The 7,988-nt window shown below is 37.9% G+C and overlaps 1 pseudogene; it reads right to left on the bottom strand.

The window, feature by feature from the left end:
• Nucleotides 1–2,242: 2,242 nt before the first annotated feature.
• Nucleotides 2,243–7,648, bottom strand: LOC113222495 (annotated as a pseudogene).
• Between the last annotated feature and the right edge of the window lie 340 nt (nucleotides 7,649–7,988).

Here is a 7,988-nt window from a genome sequence, read left to right as displayed (position 1 = left end):
CGCGCATGCGCCCTGCATGGCCGGAACGATGGGTTTCATTGCCCTCTGCCGGCCATGAGGTGGCAGAACAGGACGTTTGCCCTTTACTGCTTAGCAGTGGAGCTGAGTCTGAATCACTGAAATTCAGGTGTGGATTATTCAGTACCTTTCTTTTGGAAGATCAAATGGAAATTGAGTATGATATCTTGTGCTTTAATTAAAGAAGATGGGAATAAAGAAACAAATTCGAAAGTTAGTATACAAAAGTCAATTGATTCCCTCTATGTGAAGGGAAGAAGAGCTTGAATAAGAGAAGCATTCTGTGTTATGCTTTAATGCTGGAGATCTGCCACCATGCGTTTGTCAAATCCCATAGAATTTCACAGCACAAATAGTACATCTTAATGTGGTTCAGGACTACATATAATGTCAGCCACAGTTTGAGGGTAAATTACATATTTAATTAAATAGATTAAACAATAAATAATGTCATGAGCTCTGCCTGGACACAATCCTTGCCTCTCCAACCAGTTTGCCGAGGGCTCGAATTTCCTGCTCATTATCCTCACAATTGACATAAACCCTGGCTGCAGAGTAAAATCAATCACTTGTGGAGATTTTTTAATATAATGATGTGTCAATTTCAATAATGAATAAGGCCATTTACCTTAGTAAGGCCTATCATATTAAGATTGTGCATGTTTTGCAAAATTTCAAGTCATCATCCCACTTGTTATTCAGGAAGCATTTTCTCTTGAGTTTTAGGTTCAGTACTGAGGCTCCTTGCTGGACAATACATTTTCTAATTCTGAGGACAAGGCAGAGGAGGCCCCCTCTGTGAGAACTTTCATTTTGCTTCTGGAAAAGTACATTGAATCAAATATAGGAAAGGCTTGCATGGTCGCTGACGGGCTCAGCTGTTTTATCATGCTGGTGTTTTATCTTCTGGACAGAAGTAAAAGGAACACAGCTGGGTCTATCTCTGTGTAATAACTCAGGACTTACCTGAATAAACTCTGGGGTTCCATGAGATGAACTGCTACCTCCACTTAGAGAGGTTTCAGGGACAAAATTTCAAGAGATTTCTGAGGGATGGAAGAGTAGGGCTGCCTTATTCTCTGATCCCAGGTAACTACTCAGAGACAGAGGCAAGTGCTGGGGACACCCAAATGCATATACTAGGTGTCTGATACAGCCTCCATTTCCTTGCTAAATCTATGCAATGACACACTGAGAAATCTGGCAAATGGGGCTGAAGATCTCTGATGTGTCAGTTCCATGGCTGGATGGAAACAAGTGGTTTCAGTGGACATTGAAGTAAATGGAGGTGAGCTATGAGGAAAGAGCTGTTGAAGACTGGGGAGACTCAGAAGTTGGGCTGGAATCTCCACCCGTAAGCCAAGGAGTGCAGATGCAAATCGATTTGTTAGGGCTGCATAAATGAAAGAAGGACTTCGCCAACACACTAAGTTTTTTCAACAATTGATTGTATTCTTTCAATATTTGTAAGTATTGATCTTTTGGAAATGTTTAATGAGATTTCTTAAATAATTTTGTATTCAATTTATGCCCAGGTCACTTTGCTATTATACATTTATGTGCTGCATTTTTATGAATAGACATTTTCTCAAATTTCTGAACTATTTTGCTAAACTACGTGTTAAGAGTTTTTCTAGAGGTCCCCCTTTTTGACTCACTTTTCTGATGAGAAATCTATCAGGATTCTCCACAGTAATTTTCAAGTTTGATAGCTGAACAATGTGAGAAACTTAGTGTCAACTAAGAAATGAATTACCACTAAAGAATCTTCTCCTTTCAAGATGCTAACCGTGTTTTGTCCAGTGTGAAATCTCACATGTGCCACAAGTGTTACTCTGTGAAGAAAGGATTTCTCATGATTTTTCAAGGCATAACTTCTCCAGTAAGAAGTGTTTGGTATTCCAAGAGAATTCATTGCCCGTGGAAAGACTTTCCCTTCTTATTTAGCTTATAAAGGATTTCCTCTCTTATTTTCCGTTTTAGCAGCATTTTACCATTGTGTTTTTTTGTGAACATCAAGCCTAGTGCTTGGCTGTATGTTTATTCACAGAAAATACAAATAAAGGGTTCATCCAAGTAAAGTTTTCTTACGTTATTTGACAACAAATTGCACACAAAAACATTTTCACACTGAACGCAGAGCTAGAGATTCTTTACCTGAAAGTCCCACATGTTTTAAGTTATTAAAACTGTTGCTGAAGACTTTTAGTTTATTATGTTGACAGTTTCAGCTCTCTCGTGTCATTTATGATCAGATCACTCACAAGTCTTTGGTACACACATGTCGTACAATTTCCCTTCCATATGAATTTATTGATGTGGGCTGAAGAATAAAGGTAACTGAAGTAACGTCCATGTTGATTACAGTAATTCTTCAAAATGTGAGTCCTTTGGCATGTTTAGATGTCACAACTACAGCTGAAGTCTCTTCCATATTCCTTACATTCGTCATTCCTAACACCATGTCATCTAAAGTCCGAATATGTTCTGAAGACATTTATGATTTTCTCTCCAGGGTGAATTTTCTGATGTTATTTAAGATTAGTACATTGACTGAAGGCTTTCCCACATAAATGGCATTCATATGGCTTTTCTCCTGTGCATGTTCTCTCATATCATCTAAGGTAAGAAGATAGACTGAAGGCTTTCCCACATAGAAGACAAGCACGTGGTTTCTCTTCAGTCTGAATTCTTTTGTGTCCTCTAAAGCCAGAGCCTTGAGAAAAGACTTTCCCACTTTTATCACATTCATAACGCTTTTATCCGAGGTGAGTTCTCTCATGTCTTCGAAGGTTAAAGGATTGAATAAAGCCTTTTCCACACTGATGACACTTGTACGGTCTCTCTCCCGTGTGAGTTTTCTCATGTCTTCTAAGGTGAGAACACTGAGTGAAGGATTTTCCACGTAGATGACTTGCATAGGGCCTCTCTCCGGTGTGAGTCATCTTGTGCCGTCTAAGGTGAAAGCAATTAGTATAGGCCTTTTCACATATATTACATTGATATGATTTACCTTTAGTATGAATTCGTTTATGTGGTTTAGGGGACAACTGATTACTAAGGGATTTTCCACATTGTTTGCTGATGTAGGGTTTCGTTCCACTCTGAGTTAACAAACACTGAGTCATTGTGGAACTGTGAGTGCAATCTTCTCCCAAATCATTACATTCAAAGGGATCCTCCAGAATGAGAGAGTTCTCCTTTAGGGACTAAGATTAAAAGCTCTTATTGATTTACCAACATACATCTATACATTCATTTCACCACCTTTGAATCCTAGACCAACCATTCAGTGGTAGAGCCCAGTTGAAATCTTTCCAATGTTACTTGTGTGAAAGGAAATTAAATTTTGGCAACTCAAACTCATTTAACCAAAGGGAGAAATCAAGCTGGGAACAGGGTCACACAAACCTGCCTCCCCCTTCAGGTTCCTAAATAATATGGCTACAAGATGAAAAGCTACATGCCTCCCCCATATTTTGCCCACAAGGAAATTCCTCATGAGCTGTTAAAATGACACCATGGCAACGCCAACTGATAGCTTGTCTTTCCAGGTGCAGTCATCCCCAGTTCACCAGACACAAATGCATATCCGATTGTTTCCCTGCCCCATTTTGCCTATGTTGTCTTATATAAAATGCAGCTTTCCTGCATTATTCCTCTACCTCATTTGTTTATGTCATCTCATGTAAACAAAATCCAGATTCACTCAGCCAGAAAAATGCATGAATGACTATGTTTTTCTACCCACCTTTTACATGAAAATTGTGTACTTCTCAATATCCCACCCTTTCCCCCTTTAAATTTAGGAAAAATCACCTTTGGAGAAAGATATACACCTGTCCCTCAGGTGCATGTCCTTAACTCTGGTAAATAAATCTCCTAAAATGATTGAGACTTGTCTCATCATTTTTCTCGATTGACACTTGCATACACATTATCTCCTGCAGACACAGATTTTTTTCTCTTTTGTAAGATCCCAACTGCAGAGTTATTCCATTAATTGTGATGATATCAATATCTTTCAAAGTCTGAGCATGAGCAATGTATATGCACTTTTTCTATTTTAAAGATCTCATGTTATGGTTTAGAACACAGCTCCCTTTATTCACTGAATTCAAAGTATCAAAATTTTTTTTGCTTTGAAAGCACATAATGCCAGCCTAATTACACTCAGGTGACTGTGTGTCATTACTAACTTAACCCATTACCAGGTCTTTAACTTCGATGACTGGTGTACACAGCTATAAAACTCACCATTGCAATACTGGTGGATGCGTCTTTTCTGATAGGATGCATGGATATCGTGTGTTTTCTGTTAAGGACACTTTCCTTGTCTGAAATAATTGAAAAATAAATTGTTACCTTGGTATTATGGTAACAAAATTGTTTGAAAAATCCCAAGGCCCATTTACTTTTTTTCAAAAATTGACACTTAGATGTGGCAAATGTGTCAAATGAAGAAAATACTTCAATAGATTAAACAGATTGTACAGCGTCAGCAATTAGAAAAGAGTTTTAAAATTAAAATGTGAAAGGAGTTAAAATGGAGATGAGATATCAGGCAGGTAAATAGAGGGATAGTCTTCACAGGGCTATCGGGAAAAGAGTCAGCATGTGACAGTTTAACCCCAACAAGTACATGAATTGTCCTTTTCCCGAAAGTAAAAGAAAAGGCAAGAGGACACAAGAGTAGCATCGGACATATGAACAAAGTGATAATAACATCTAAGGAATTCTGCTCCAGTAGCTTAACCTACATTTTAGAAATTACCACCCATTTAATAAAACTGCTAATTACTATTTGACTGATATTATTCATTGACAAAGCACCTCCTGCGATTAGAGCACAGGACCCTGTTGCTTACCCAGATTCTGGCCTTGGAGAAATTCTCTTCCTTCCCGCCAGGGCTCTTTTCCTTGCTCCAGCTGCAAAATCACATAGGATTTGCTTGTCTGGTACCCTGTTAGTGGAAACAGTACTTGTGTTTTGAGTTCACTGTCAATAAATGTGCATTATCACCAACTGTAAGGCAGGCTATCAAGGAAGAATAAAAACAGTGAAGGTCAGCTCAGGCCACAAGACCTAGAACACAGAAAACTCCCCAGGATTTTTCTGACCCAACGTGAGACTAGAAAATAAATCCAAACGAAAGGTCCACCGGGAAAAGGAAATTTGAAACAATCAGGACCTATGAATGCTGAGTCCATGCCTAAGTTCCAAGACACAATGCATAATACACAGTCTTTTCAGAAAGAGATTAATTAAATCTCTGCACAGTATGTTTATTATTATTCTTAGGCAGAACATAAAAAAACATTTGATATACAAATATAAATGGTGTTCTATACAGAAAAGATACTGCTATTGTTTCCACTAATTGGTCTCAGCCTAAGCATAGCGACTAAAGCAGAAGAGTTATTTAGAAAATATTTAATTTAATACATTGAAAATATTCATTAAGTTCCCAGGTCTGTTCTGAGTACTAGAGACTGAGTACCAAGGAAACCATGAAATCCTTGTCAAGATTACATTCTAATTGAGTGACAAACTAAATAAAACAAAATAAAATAAAATAAAATAAAGATACTTCTTTCAGGCAGGTTTAGAGAGCTCAAACTTTTTTCAGAAAAGATCTGTGAGAGAATCAGAGAAGAGATTAGAGTGAGATATGGGGAAGCTGTTCCAACACTTATTGAATGAATGAGTCAATGTGTGTCTACATACGTATGCGAATGTTGAGGGACTCACCAAGGGACACCAGGTGACTGACGTTTTCCAGCATTACATCTCTGTACAGCTTTCTCTTGGATGTGTCCATCATGGCCCACTCTTCCTGGGTGAAGTCAGTAGCTACATCTTCAAAAGTCACTTTCTTCTAAAATATCACAGATGTTTTAGTTTAGACAGAGAATCCCTTTTAATGTCCAGAGGAGGAAGGCTGAGATGACATAGGTAGGACCTGCGTATGCAGAACACTCAGTGTTTTAGGTTCCAGCCAGTTCATTCTCAATACTAAGCTGGTATCTGCCTTTCAGATTCACTCATAGAGACATACCAACTCTTAGTCCATTAAACTTTACTATAAAGAAATATCGCATGAGGTGTGGCATAATATAGCCCAGATAATTTTCAGTAATGAGTTAATCACCTGTACATAACTGATGATAAAATTTTCACTTGAACTTTCATAAATAAAACAAATTTACTATGAATTTCAAGTAAATTACAGATTTGTCACAAGGCAAATAAACATGATTTACTACTTTTTAAACATGACCGTGATTAAATAAATTATTTCTCTAGATGAACCACAGGTTTCTCACCAATCAAATGGTTAAAAGACCTATTATGTGCTTAGAATAATCTAAAGAAGTAATAGAAAATATGTTTCCTATCTAGCAAATATTTATTAAACACAGGTCATTGGTCCCTTATTCATTAAAAAGTTAGAAAGTAATGAACCAGACTCCAGCATTCTTCAAAACTGAAGAAGTTTTACGCAGAATATAGGATTCAATTCATACATATAGTCATTCTAATGTTATGTAATTCAGGTGTTCAGGGCAAGGCTTAAAGACAGTCCAGCAGCACAAGACGAGACCGCTGAGGCTGCTATACTGAGGAAGTCTTAGTCTGATGATTCCTTTGATATGAAGCCTCCTGTTCTCAACTTTCTCTGGGCAATCCAAACATCAGTTATCACTGTCTCTCTTTTAACTTTACCTTGTCACTTTGCTTGCTCAAGGCTAAAAAGGCCTCTTTACTGTTTTATTTTTTCTAACCAGCCCTTATAAAGCATTTCCACAGAACCCTAAATTGTACTCGATCTACTATATTCCTTCTCCTGAGTGTGCAACCATAATTAAGTAATTGTATTCCTTATATGTTACTTTCAGTTACCAGAAGGCAAAAAGGTTAATTATCAAAAGGTAAAACGAATGGGGATAAGAATAATAATGACTTCTTTAGTTGTCCTTTTGCAAAGTTTTTAAAAGCACAAATATATTTTATCAAACCCTCCTTTTCCCTCAACCCTGTGCAGCTCTTGCCCAAGGCCTATCACACGGGCCTATTGAACTCAGCTGCTAGAACATCAGCCTCATTATTGGGCTGTGATCTTCTGCTCTTCACGCATCTCTATTGCCTGCATTCATCACAATCCTAAGTCTATTTCAGCCAACAGTACAGTTAATGGGTCAATTATTTCCCTGTGAGGTTATAGGATGGATAGAAGAAAAAGAAATATATAAATGAGACCTCTCATGTCTTTTTTTTGTAAATAGCCTGAATAGGGGCTGGAATAAAGTAGTGTAATATTAGAAATTATATTGATAATTTAGGAATCTTTGACACATGATACCCAACCTAGAGTCCTCAGAAAACTTAACTGGAGGCCGGATACATGAAAGTCTTCTGATTGCACTTGGAACACCAAGGCTGGGTGCGTTTTCCATCATAAAAACAAACAAACAAAAAGAATAAAAATGAAACACCCATGCAAACTGGAGAAAACTGCCCATTTGCCAGCAATATGGGTATAATTTCAGTAGAAAGAGGCATCCGCTACTCACTAGTAAATACATTGTCAAGAACTCAGTTTCTCTCTGTCTTCTTCTGGATTTCCACTTGCAGACACTTCAGGCACTAAGAAAAGCTGAGGTTGGAGAAAGAACACATGAGACACCAGCCTTGCACACAATTTTCAGATCAACCTGTGATGAAAAGCCAGACCTTCACTGAAGTGTGACACCACCTGCACCACAGCCTAACCAACAGACACAAACACGCAGAGGCCTCTCCTCTTTTCCCATGGTCAAAATTAGGAAGCCTATGACTACGGTTGTTGACAAAGAAGGAACACAGATAGCTTGTGAATGAGAACATGAAAAGCACTGAGTTTTGTATGTTAATTGACACAAGTCCAGATATTCAATTCCCTCCCTGATTTTACAACACAGGGATCCCT

This window comes from Piliocolobus tephrosceles, unplaced genomic scaffold (genome assembly GCF_002776525.5).
Source record: "Piliocolobus tephrosceles isolate RC106 unplaced genomic scaffold, ASM277652v3 unscaffolded_31518, whole genome shotgun sequence".
In the NCBI taxonomy this organism is placed as follows: Eukaryota; Metazoa; Chordata; class Mammalia; order Primates; family Cercopithecidae; genus Piliocolobus; species Piliocolobus tephrosceles.
Note: the sequence above shows the minus strand (reverse complement) of the source record. Positions and strands in the feature narration are given on the sequence as shown.